The sequence below is a fragment of the Sarcophilus harrisii genome, chromosome 4 (genome assembly GCF_902635505.1).
Source record: "Sarcophilus harrisii chromosome 4, mSarHar1.11, whole genome shotgun sequence".
Lineage (NCBI taxonomy): Eukaryota > Metazoa > Chordata > Mammalia > Dasyuromorphia > Dasyuridae > Sarcophilus > Sarcophilus harrisii.
In genome coordinates this window covers 288,342,164-288,356,076 of record NC_045429.1, presented here as the reverse complement: position 1 = coordinate 288,356,076, position 13,913 = coordinate 288,342,164, and the positions used below count along the sequence as shown (strand labels likewise).

The window sequence follows — 13,913 nt, the reverse complement described above, 5'->3', positions numbered from 1 at the left end:
TGGAAATCTTAACTTGGAAACTGGGACCAAATCTGTTTCTAGGAAAATTTCTAGAAGTCCATTTAGGTGGTAACTGAAGTCAGATAATCCATCTTCTATATTCCTTAAAGTTCTTCTTCAGCTTTAACTCCAGAGGTTGAAATGGTGGTGGTAGGAGGAGTGGGAACAGATTTATAGAGAGAGGAAAGTAACTATGTTTCCTCATCTCTATTCTTGTTGCAGATTCCCACTTCTTGGGAAATTTGATTGTATTAGTATTGTTGGAAGGGACTTTTATACTGGAAGCTGTTTGCCATTTATCAGGGCCAGAGAATAGGGCATATGGAGCTTCTCTAAATGAAGGTTAAGGAGGTTGACAGCCATGGATAAAATCTCCAGTTGAAGATTAAACATAGGAAATGAGCTTTGGGGAAATTCCAGTCCTGTGTTGGATAGCTGCCTGAGCACACCCTCTGACCAACACTCCCTCATTCTCAGTCTTCCCCCTCCAACTTAACAACACATACAAATAAAACATATTCTATTCTCATAAGTAAATACACACAGATGTCTCTCTTTCCAGCTACATGTAGAGACATATATAATTCTCTTCACCACAAACTCACTACTTATTCATACACTCCCCCACTTCAACTCACCCCCACTTAACAACACAGTCAAATAAATAAACTCTTTTCTCACACATAGACACAGATACATCTCTCCCCAGCTACAACAGACTACATAGCTTTTCCTTCCATGTATTTGCTGCCTATATACACCCTTAGATTTGCTGCACTCTCACACATATGTCCCATCTCAAACATATGCAGCCATATTCCACCTCCAACCCCACCCCATTGTGTGCTGCTACCTAGATACCGGCACACTCTTCAAATATATACACCAACCTTCACCTGTTATGACATTGAGTTAGATACATATTTTGCTCTCCCCTTACACTGACAGACAGATGTATGGACTCCTACTTTTTTTTTCATCATTCCTATTTCTTGTCGACCTATCCATGCATCAATAAACATTTGTCCCTGATCCCTATTTGTGGATGAGGATCAATAATCTTTGAGTTTAGGGCTTACTTTTGTATAGTCCTGAGGACCTGCTCTATTCCTTAGCACAAGTGAAGAATCCCAGAACCAAAGGCTTAAAAAGTTAGTTCCTTAAGGTAGGAACTATTTTGCTTTTGTTTTTTTTCCTTCCCACATAGCAGATTGTTTAAAACATTTTAAAATTTTATAACAGTCCCTCTAGGCTCACTCTCCCAATTCACAATGGACTGGTTCTCAGAGGGGAGAATACTCTTCTTCACTTGGTTTAGTGTTCAGTTTCAGAATTTAGTTCAAAGACCACCTTCTTCTGCAAAGAAGCATTTCATGGTACTTTCAAGTATTAGTACCATACCCTCTTACCCTCCAAATGATCTTGCTTTTATTCTGTGTGTGTATGTATGTTTTTATGCATGTATTTATGGGGACATATGTCCCCAGATAGACTACAAGCTCTTTGAGAAGAGGAATTTTTTTCTTCCTTTGTACTCCCTTTATTTCTTCGACTCAGTTCTTGACACATAGTAGATGCTTAATAAATACTTATTGATTGATTGATTGAATCTTGATTTGACCTTCCACATAGCCTTCTTTTCTTTCCCTGTTTCCTGGAGTCTTATGTTCCTGGGAGGTAGTCTAAGACATAAAGGTGTGAGACATAATAGGCACTACAGATTCAGGCTATTTTGAGCAGTCTCATACAGCTCCCTTCTGACTCATGGACTCCTGTCCCTGGCCCTATCTTTCTTTCTGTTCTTTTCAATTTCCTGGCTTCTCTCTAAGAAAACTTCCTAGGAAACTGTCCAACCTTGGAGAGGTTAAGGCTCAGAGCAGAGTGGAATAGGGAGGAGTATGGAAGAAGAAGGGCACAGAGTGCCTCAGAGTGCCAAAGAAAATCAAATCCATTGATAAGACTCAAGAATACATTGTTGAGGGAGATTATTGTGAGGGCCCAAATTCTGTTAGTTATTCTTGATCTTTTCTTCTAAAGAAAAGAAACAAATTCTACTGTTCATTCCTCTCCCTCTCATAAGAGTCATATGGTCCTAATGACATCCAACCAGGGTCCTAATAAGACATTTCACTATTCAACAAGAAGATTTAACATTTAAAAAATATTCCTTTAGCTACTGTACATTATAGATTGGACATTCAGGCCCTGCCAATATACAGTCACTTTATGGGTAGCCTCTTTTCCATTCTCTCCCTCTCTCTCATGAGGTTTTCTTGGAGACCAAAAAGCCAAGAGCCTGGTGCTTATCAGCTTTTTACTTTATGGGGCATTCTGCTAGGCTATCAGTTAGTGTGGGGAAAAAAGATAAATGCTAACCAAAAAAATGTGGGGGAGATTCAGGACACTAAAGTTCAATTAAACAGCGATAATTTTCTTTTCTTTTTTTTTCTCTTAATCTCCCAGAAAATTGTCAATTCTACAACCTGTCTTCCAGGAGGATTATGCCCAGACTGTTTGCTGCATGCCCAAAATTTTCTGGAGGAAGAGAGGACCAGGGAAGAGAGTTTGTGGGCTTTTGGGGGGCAAAGAGGATGAAAGGGAAATGTCTACCAAAGATGAAGTCTGCAGGGAATGGAGGTGGGTGTGGCTTTTAGAACCATTATGCTAGGGAAATCTGAGGATTTAGACCTTTCACAGGGCCACATGGGTAGGAGTCTGGTCTGTATCAGACCGCAAAAATCATTACTTCACCCTGGGGTTCCAGGGAAAAGAACAACCAGTTCTCCCCACAACATCACCTCACATGGACTGCAGCAGTCTCTGCTTATAACTATTCCCTCCCTCAGGTTCTGAGTCATGCTTCATCAGGCCTGGGATCCTGCACAAAACAGCAGGGCTGCTGAGTCACAACACAATCTAGAAATGGACACATTCTTGTCCAGTCTGTCAGTAAAGCTAGGGAGGTGGTAGAAAGTTCTCTTCCGCCCCCTCCCAATAATTTTCCCTTAATTATTCAGAATATCTCCACCATCAGAACCACCTCCATAACTTTAACCCCTTACAACCATTCATTCCTACCTCTAGACCACTGGCCAGCTTATCTGCTCATTTCAGAAGTAGGAATGAGGAGACTGGGGTGGGGGGGTGTAATCTTTGACCTTCCTTTACAGTCTCTGACTCAAAGGTTCAGAGCCAGAGAACCTTTGTTCTCTCTGGTGACCTTTGTTAACTTTGTTTTTACCCCTTTGTTGGTCCAATAAAACTTATGGTCCCTTTCTCAGAATAATGTTTTCAATTGCATAAAACAATATATAGGAAACTAAATATATTGAAATAATTGTCAACATATTTTTTAAAAAAAGAAACACAAATTCATGGATTTCAGATAAAGAATCTCTCTTTTAGGCCTTGGAGAAAGAATTGGAAGAGTCTATGCTAAACACCAAGAAAGGAGATTAATAAACTCTTTGAGGTCAGGGACTACCTTTTGCAATTTTTTTATTTCCAGCATATGGTAGGCAGTTAATATATGTTTATTGATTAATTGATGTTGATTGATAAGCCTTAAACTAAAAGTCTTTAACTTTAGTCTCTAATGGCAATGGTTTTTCTCTTCAAGTTTAAATATGGATCAGATAAAGAGAACTCTATAGGGTACTTAGAAGAGTAGTTTTGTGAGGGAATTCCCCCAGAAAGGAATCAGCTACTGAAATATTGATTCTTGGTTCTCCTTAGCCTGAGATTTTTGTTTGTTTGTTATCTATTCTAGAAACTACCATTCCAACTTTAACATTTAGCCTCTAGGAAGTGCTAAGCCAAAGACAGATTCCCTCCTCCCCCCCCCCACTCCATGCAAAGAAACAAACCTGTAATAACAAAGGATAAACAAAACCAAGGAAATTAAACTTTTAGAAAAAGAAACATGGAAACTGAAAGCTCCAAAAATCACAGAAATTTTATCTTTATGTAGCTAAAACACAGGCAAAGGCTGAGAGATTAAGGGATTAAGGGATCCTAATCCCATCGTTTCTATTAGTCCTACCTGAGAAAAACTGGCTGGGAATAGGACTTCATCATGTGGATCCCAGACATATTGACTTTGAGGTCACTACCATCTCCCCCCTCCATGGTTTGTCAATGGACTCTATCCCTCTAAGAGTCTTATTTTCAGCCTGTGTGGAATAGAAAGATAAGGTGAAGAGTTTACAGGAATATGTGAATTCTTTTTCTATTTTATTTTCATTATTTCTGTGTGTGTCCTATGACCTGTATAATATATGCAGGCCCATATTTACTTGAGCCTGGGCCAGCTATAAACATATTTACTTAACCTGAACTGATGACATTTATCAGTAGTTGACATTTATCGATATTTAATCTATTAGCTAAATAGAATTTAGTCTATTAGCCACTGTCTGCTTTATTATCTAAAGCCTGAAGGCCTGATTTTCTGTTTCCTAGAAATCAGGTGATTTCCGGGGAAACAGAAATCTTCCATTCCAATCTCCCCAAATAGTAACAACCAATTAGATGCCTTCCCCTCCCCTTCTCAATGCTCTCTTACTTGTGATGTAATCTCTTGTATAAAAGCTGTGTATCTTTACTACTTCTTTAGCCCTCCTACCATGAGCTTTTTCTTTCCCTTATCTCGGGATAGAACGGCTCACTCTCCTGAGGATTAATAAACAACCTTTCTGCTTTCTACTTTGAGAGATCTCTGAGTAGTCATTTTGGGTAAGGGTCTTCTACATCCCACACAAGCCCAACACATTTCATGGATAATTTTGCTTAAAGCATATTTACTAGCTATCTGATGAAACTCAGCTACTTTCCCCTCTGCCTCGTGTAGTTTAGTATCTAAGTCTAGCATATTGAGGCTTTAGATGAAAATATGTAACTTTAGTAGTAAGTTCCTAGCATTTCCTGAGATTCTCTCTTTCATGGCCAGGAATTTTTCCTATTCCAGACTTTTTATTCTGTTTCAAAAATGTGCTCTATAAATTTTATCTCATCCTCTCTCCACAATAACTCTGAGAAGTAGGTGCTATTATTATCTATATTTTATAGATGAGGAGACTGAGGCTGACCGAGGTTAAACGACTCTCCCAGGATCCCAAAGCTAGTGTTTGAGGCCAGATTTGAACTCAGTTTTTTCTGTCTCTAGGTCCAGAACTTAGTCATCTTTAAACTGCCACATACCTTTTAGGCTTTTTTCCTATCTGAATAGTACCCATAATTCCTTATGTTAAAAATAACACTCTTGACACTGAAAATTAGATATCAAGGAAAATTTATCAAAGAAGAATCTTAAGTAATCGTCTTAACCGTTTCTGGCCAGAAGAGGGCCCTACTCCTCTTCCAGAAGAGGGAGCACTGAGTACAGAAGTGGGGGAACCTTTATACTTGCTTGTGTGATGCAGCTCCTCCAAGGAATTGTCCCATTTTATCCAGGTTACAGTCTTTCTGATATGTCCAACACATGTTTCCCTTAACATGTATAAAATATACCACTACCCTTATCATACATCCCATGTTCAAAAATGGTGGAAAACTCCTCTAGGGTGTGTTGTTTAATACTCAATTAGCCTATTAAGCAGGCACAGTAGTGATTTGGTCAAGTCAGGTCATTGACCCCAACTAGTTTGGGCTGGATGGGGTATTATCTTAAGTTTGTGGTTTTCTCAAAACCATAAATCTTTCTGATTAGCTGAATCCACCTGTGCCTTTCTAGGCCCCCAATTTCTTGTTTGCTCAAAGCTTCTATTGATCGCTTAATTGTTCTTCTTTAACCTCTCACATTCTGAAAACCTCTTGGTCAGTGATACCCACTATTCCACACTACAACAAAGCTTATAATGCTGTGGAAACCCAGTTTTTCAGCATTTTTCACACTAAGCTCAGGGAATGATCTTGGTTCCTGTAACACAATTCTACCCAGACCTGAAGATTTCCCTTTGCTACCTTTTCTACCTCTACCTTGCGGTACCCCAAGCTTGAGTATCTATTTCTGTAGATGTGCCAACCGTCTAGCTGTATTCTGCAATGCTATCTCTAGGCTATCTTTGAAGAATTATCTACCCTTAGCCCCCAAGTAGAGTAATTTATATATATATATATATATGTAAATTTTGTTTTATAAAATGCTTCTATACTTCTCACTAGCAATATGGAAGGGGAGGATGTCTTTTCTTCATTCAAAGCAGGCAGCTTTGAATAGTGATAATTATCAGGTGCTCCCAAACCCCTCTGTGTCTGATTCTGTGATCCCTCCTAAAACTAAAGTTTTTCTCTCCTTCATCAAATGGGATTAATAAGAGTGTAGACAACTCTCTAGGTTGTCTCCCAACTTTACAGGGATAGTCTTGGATTGACAAAATTTGAGAAGTGAAGGGGCTCAACTGGTCTCTTGTTGTTCAGCTTACAGTTGTATCTGATTTTTTGTGATCTTATAAACAATAGCATGTCAAACCCTTCTGTCCTCTACTGTTTCTCAAAGTCTCTCTAAGTTCATGCTCATTATTTCCATGACATAATCTGTGCATTTTATCTTCTGTCATCACCTTCTCTTTTTTGCCTTCAATCTTTCCCCAAATCAAGGTCTTTTCCAATGAATCCCTTCTTCTAATTATGTGGCCAAAGTATTTAAGTTTCAACTTCAGTTTCTGACCTTCCAGTGAATAGCCTGAATTGATTTCTTTAAGCACTGTTCTCTGTGATATCCAACAGACTATCAAAAATCTTCTTCAGCACCACAATTTGAATTGATTCTATGGTATTCAGTTTTTCTTTTCTCTCACAGCCATACATTGCTATTTTTCCAATAGCAGTTCAATTAACTATATGGACTTTTGTTGGCAAGTTGACATCTCTGCTTTTTTAGTGTGCTGTCCAGATTTGCCACAGTTTTTCTTCTAAGGAGCAAGTATCTTTTACTTTCATGGCTGCAATTGCTATCTGCAGTAATCTTTGAGCCTAAGAATATAAAATCTGATGCTATTTCCATTTCTTCTCCCTCTACTTTTCTAGGAAGTGATGGGACTAGTTGCCAAGATCTTAGCTGTGTTTTTTATTGTTGTTTTTGATGTTAAACTTTAAGTCAGATTTTATACTCTCCTCTTTGAACCACAGCAAGAGGCTTCTTAATTCATTTCAGAGTGGTACCATCTGCATATGAGATTGTTGATATTTCTCCCAGCAACCTTAAGTTCAGCTTTTGATTCACATGGTCTGTCATTTCACATGATGTACTCAGTATACAAGTTAAATATATAAAGTGACAATATCTAGCCTTGTTCTACTCCTTTTCTAATCTTTAATTAGTTGGTCCATGTTTGGTTCTATCTGTTCCATGTAGGTTCCTCAGCAGACAAATAAGATGATCTGTTACTCCCATGTCTTTGAGGACTTGCTACATTTTGTTGTGATTCACACTGTGGAAAGCTTTAGTGTAGTCAATGAAGCAGAAGTAGATGGTTTTTTGCTTTGTTTTGTTTTGTTTTGGAACTCCTTTGCTTTCTCCATAATCCAGTGGCAATTTTTCGAATTCCCTGCCTTTTTGAAAAACAGCTTGCTCTTTTAATAATTCTCAGTTCACATACTGCTGAAGCCTTGCTTGCAGAATCTTAAGCATATCTTTGCTGGCACGTGAGAGAGCACATCAGTAATTTAAACATTCCTTGGCATTGCCCTTTTTTAGGATTGAGATATAAATGGATCTTTTCCAATCCAAAGGCCATTGTTGTGTTTTTCAAATTTATTGAGTGTAACACTTTAACAGCATAGTCTTTTAAATTTTTAAATAGCTCAGATGGAATTTCATCATCTCCTAATCACTTGCCTTATTGTTAGCAATGCTTCCTAAAGCCCACTTGACTTAATTCTCTAAAATATTTGGCTGTAGGTCAGTAGACACCATTGTGTGGTATAATCTTCCTACTATAGTTCTTGGGTGTATTTTTGCCACCTCTTCTGTTTTTTAAAATTCCATACTATTTTTTGTCTTTTATCATGCTTTCCTTCATATATCTAATTTTCTTGAAGAAATCTGTCTTTCCCATTGCATTTTCTTTTTTTCTTTGTATTGCTCATTTCAGAAAATTTTCTTATTTCTACTTACTATTTTCTAGAATTCTCCATTTAGTTGAGCATATCTTTCCCTTTCTCCTTTTACCCTCCTTCTTTCCGCAATTATTTTTAAAACCTCATCAGACAACCATTTGTTTTCTTGCTCTTCTTTTTCTTTGGGATGTTTTTTGTTGCTGTTTCCTAAACAATGTTGCAAATCCTTTGTCCATAGTTCTTCAGGCACTCTACCAGATCTAAGCCCTTAAATCTATTTATCACCTCTACTTCATATTCATAAGGGACATTATTTAAGATCATGTCTATTACCATATAATGATTTTCCCTACCTTCTTAAATTTAAGTCTGAATTTTGCAATAAAAAGGTCATGATATGAGCCATGATCAGCTCCAGATCTTTCATTAACTGACTGTATAAAGCTTTTTTTCACTTTTGGCTGCAATAGTATGCAATAAACCTGATTTCTATATTGACTGTCTGGTGATATCCATGTAGAATTGTCTTTTGGTTTATTGAAAAAGAGTGTTTTCCAGAGACTCCAGCTTTTGGGATAAGAACTCACTATTTGACAAAAATTGCTGGGAAAATTGGAAACTAGTATGGCAGAAACTAGGCATTGACCCATACCTAACACCATATACCAAGATAAGATCAAAATGGGTTCATGATCTAGACATAAAGAGTAATATTATAAGCAAATTAGAAGAACATAGGATAGTTTACCTCTCAGATCTGTGAAGGAGGAAGGAATTTGTGACCAAAGAAGAAGTGGAGATCATTATTGATCACAAAATAGATAATTTTGATTATATTAAGTTAAAAGGTTTTTGTACAAACAAAACTAATGCAGACAAGATTAGATGGAAAACAATAAACTGGGAAAACATTTTTACATTCAAAGGTCCTGATAAAGGTCTCACTTCTAAGATATATAGAGAAATGATTCAAATTTATCAAAATTCAAGCCATTCTCCAACTGATAAATGATCACAGTATGTGGTATAGCAAACCCAGTTAAAAATACTTAGAGATATCTCAAAGTGAAGAATAGAAGTTTTATTAGAATCTCTTGAGAAATGGACAGTCCATTCACTGGAGTTCTCCAATGAAGAGAGGGCAATCCTCACAGAAGTCACAGGTGATTCATATAGTTACAAACCACAAGAATCCATGACAGACACCCCCCTCCCTCCTCTTCCCCTTATCCGGTTAATTCTCATCACCTTACTTAATGCTTGGAAGTAGCACAGGTTTGTTAAATTCTAGCCAAGCCAACATAATTGGCTTATTGCAGATATGTTTACTTAAGTTTATGGTGGTCAGCCTTAACAAGATTTACAAATGATTGCAAGTGTGTTTGCCTAAATTTATGGGTTTATGGTGGTCAGCTCTAATGGTGAGCTAGTATGAGGTTTATACAAAGAATTTCATTTTTCCAAACCAATCAGATCTTCATAAACTAAATTCAGGTTATAGGTTCAACCTATCTTAGTTAATAATTTTATGAGAAATCATATAATCCCTCACAATAAGGAGATTTATTGGAGGTAAGTAATCCATTAAGCTAGAATAACCAAGGAGTTTTTACCTCAGGCTGCTTCAATCAACAAATAGAGATTAACCAGTTTGTTGACTTCTGAATATCTCCAGGCCATTAAATAATTACAGATTCTTCTCTAAGCAGTTAAGTAAAGATCCAGGAGATTATCTCAGATAGTTCTGCTAGAAGAGCAAGTCTTTTGTTCTTCTTCCCAGAGCCTTAATGATTAACAGACCATTGGAATTGGGTCTAGGATTATCAAGAGATTATTCTGAGTTCTCAGTTTCCCATTTCACTCAAAAGGATATGAATAGACTATTTTCAGATGAAGAAATTGAAACCATTTCTAGTTATATGAGAATCACTATTGATCAGAGAAAAGCAAATTAAGAAAATTCTGAGATACCACTATATACCTCCCAGATTGGCTAAAATGACAGGAAAAGATAATGATGAATGTTGGAGAGGATGGGGGAAAACTGGTACACTAATACATTGCTGGGAGAGTTGTGAGCTGATCCAACCATTCTGGAGAGCAATATGGAACTATGCACAAAGATTTATCAAACTGTGCATACCCTTTGATCCAGCAGTGTTTCTACTGGGCTTATATCCCAAAGAGATCTTAAAGGAAGGAAAGGGACCCACATGTGCAAAAATGTTTGTGGCAGCCCTTTTTGTAGTGGCAAGGAACTGGAAACTGAGTGGATGCCCATCAGTTGGAGAATGGCTGAATAAGTTATGGTATATGAATGTTATAGAATATTATTGTTCTATAAGAAATAAAGATGATTTCAGAGACAACTGTAGAGACTTATATGAACTGATTCTAAGTGAAATGAGCAGAACCAGGAGATCATTGTGAAGAAGGGACCCAAAACTTTAAAACTTCTTGAAGGAGAAAATCTCATTCATCTCTGCCTCAGTGAGGGAACCTGCCTGAGGGAAACAAGATAAACAGCTTCATTCTGTAATCTAGGTGGGGTTGGTTCAGTCCTGAGCAAAAGAATTCCAAACCTATTCAATTAAAGAAACTCATTCAATTCTATTCAAATTCAGCTCAAGCTGAAACCCAGCTTGTAACCAAAACTCCTATTATAAAAGAGCCAATCTAAATTCTACTCTTTGCAGAGGTTCTAAACATGCCATGCTAAGCCATGCTTGCTATAACCAAGGAGGTCTCTGCCCACCGGAATAATATTCTTTTCCAGTGCTACCCTCTCTTTATCCTCCCCTATTTCCCTAATGAGACTGTATGCCTTTCTGTCAGTATTTCTAACCTTACTTCCCAATCCCTATAATAAACCTCTTTTATCAATATAGGTTTTCAGGTTTGTAAATTCCTTTACAGAGAATCTTTGTACTGCCAAAAGGGTGTTCCCCAAAACTTCCTACCCTTGTGCTGAATCCCAAGGGGGTGCAGGGGAGCCAAGCCTCTCCATTTGGTTCCCTGAACCCTGAACCTGCCACTAGACCATATCATTTAACTCCCTGACCACAAGAAACCCTAATCTCATTATGGTCCCCTAAATCTAGACCTCATCATTCAGTACCCTGAAAGGGAACCCCAAAACCTAAACCTCATCAATTGTCCATGCCAACAAGATTATATGATGATCAATTCTGATGGACATAGTTCTCTTCAACAATGACCAGTTCCAATGATCTTGTGATGAAGACGGCTATTTATACCCAGAAAGAGGACTATGGGAACTGAGTGTGGTTCACAACATAGCATTTTCACTCTTCTTTGTTGTTGTTTGCTTGCATTTCATTTTCTTTGTCATTTTTTCCAGTTTGATTTGATTTTTCTTGTGCAGCAAGATAATCGTATAAATACGTATGCATATATTGGATTTAACATATTTCTACCATATTTAACATATATTGAATTACTTGCCATCTAGGGGAGAGGGTGGGGGAAAATTGTAGCGCAAAGTTTTGCAAGGGTTAATGTTGAAAAATTATCCATGAATATGTTTTGAAAATAAAAAGTTTAGAAAAAAAGTTTTTGTTATGACAAAACTCTGTTAGTTTCTGCCCTACTTCCTTTTGTATCCTAAGCTAAATTTGCCTGTTATTCAAATTGTCTTTTTATTTCTTACTTTAGCATTCCTGCAATAAATGTGACATTTTGGGGGGGGAGTTACTTTTAGAAAATGTTCTAATTCTTCATAGAACTGATCAACTCTACAGAAGTAGATATAACAGGCACCACCATCTTTATACCTGGACCATTATCCTATATAAATATCCCTACAACATAATACAGTTTTAGAAATATACCCAGATAGCTATACATGCACACATATATTTACATATACACATTACTTACATATATTTTAGATGATTATGCATAAAAGCACAAGTTGGATTGTAGGACAAAATCTTAGCTAGGAGCAGATTTTGCAAAAGTAGACTTCACTTTCTATAAGTGAGATGAAGAGCCTATGATATCAGATAAAAATGGCGTTGTAAAGAAAGCCATCTCCATATCCTCAGCATTAAAAGGGTTGATATCATAAGGTGAATCCCAGAACAACCTCCATGAGGTTGTATGTCCTTTAGAGTTACTGAGGGAAAGAGATGCCATTAGTCTAGTATGGACTAAGACTATGGAACCTTGATTACTCCAAATCTTTTGGTCAAGATGTAGGTAAAAAACATTTATTCCTGAATTTACTGAAGATAGAGATAGGTTTTTATGAAAAGAATTTGGCCAACAACTAATAGAATAATATAGAAAACAGAATTGCTGACTTGACTTTGCATGCAAATCTAAAATTTCCATAATGGATTTACAGAGGACATTAAAGCTATTAAGGCTAATTTTTTCCATCCTGAACTAATCCCCTACTACTCTTTCTAATCCATTCTTCCTCCCTGTTATCACTCTCCCTGTTAGAGAGGGCCTAAAGTCCAGATTCTCTTAGTGTAGGTCCACTGTTGGGACAAAATAAGTTCAACAAATCACAAATTATTCAACAGTTTACAAAAGGGGTTTTACTTTGCCCTGCCTTCTCTGAACATACCTTTCCTTCCATCGCCATATGGAAATGCATTTGATCAACACAGCAGAGTATATAAAAACTTTGATGGTCTAGAAACCTAGTCCCAAAGTCCAGTGATATGATACTCTCTCCTTATTGGTGGAAATCAGTGTCCCACATCTCCATAAGAGTAGGATGGAGTTGTTGAGAATGGGAGATAAGAAAGTTCTGGAGTTCTCTTCAAGTCTTTTTAATCTTTTGCCTCTTTGAGTTTTCTTTGAGTAGCTGAGTCTCTTTTGGACTTTGGGTGATTCTGGCTTTCAGCTTCAAAATAGAAGATGAAAGACATCAACTTCACTTTGCTAAAGGAAAAAGCTCTGGGAAGAAGCTGACATGAAAGGAGCAGGAAATATCCATCATGTTCCTATCCCAAGCTTATTAAGGAAAAGACTTTTTGGAGAACTTCCCCTGGGGTGAAATCTAGGACTCTGTGGCACAAGGACTGTCTCACACAAATAGCATGGGAATGCCCTTGTATAGCTCGAAGGGAGCCAGAATAGACAGAATAGAGGCTAAAGAGTAGCCTCTTTGGCTCTCATTCTCCTTCTTTTTTTTCTTATTTGGCTTTTCATTGGTAAATTCAATCAGTCATGAGGTAATTTTTCTTGGATGTGATTATTGCTTGACTTAGAATAACCAACAAAATTGATTTAAGTCCTATTTGCAACACTCATTATCTTTGTGTTCATAGACAAATTAGGCTACATGAACCTTAGTTTCCTCATCTGTAAAATGTAGATAACAATGCTAATTATTATGTGGTTTTTTTTTTGGGGGGGGGGGGGGGTGCTAAAATGAGATAATGTATGTAAAGCAACTCTTTTTTTTTTTTTCAATTCTTAAAACCCTATACAAAATCAGCTATTATTATATAAAGTGTGTATAATTACAGGATGCTTTAATTCTTGCCATCAGGAGAATCAAGAGATAAAAGATGAGGCAACTCTTTTCTCCTCAAAGAGAGGGAGAAATTTGGCTAGACTATCTGCTCCCTTAAATATTGTTGGTCTAAGGGATGTGCTAGGTTCAAACTACCTTCTGATTGCTATTTCATTGAAGAAAGCAGGAAGACCCCGGGGCTTCTTATCTAAAGTTTGACTCCTACACATACCTAGCAATAATCAAAGAAATCCATTTATCCAAATCATAGTAAAATAGAAATCAGAGAAAGTATATATGGGAGAATACAGATACTGCAGAATAAAGGAGATCTACAATTGGGAACAAGCTAACTCAGCTT

The 13,913-nt window shown here is 37.2% G+C and overlaps 1 long non-coding RNA gene across 1 annotated transcript in view; it reads left to right on the top strand.

Annotated features, from left to right (window-relative positions):
* The window catches only part of LOC116423227, a 33,666-nt gene extending 29,413 nt beyond the window's left edge, over nt 1-4,253 (top strand). The window contains exon 3 of the long non-coding RNA XR_004233738.1: nt 2,464-4,253. This is a non-coding gene — a long non-coding RNA (uncharacterized LOC116423227). The remainder of the gene's footprint in view (nt 1-2,463) is intronic.
* The last annotated feature ends 9,660 nt before the right edge of the window (nt 4,254-13,913 follow it).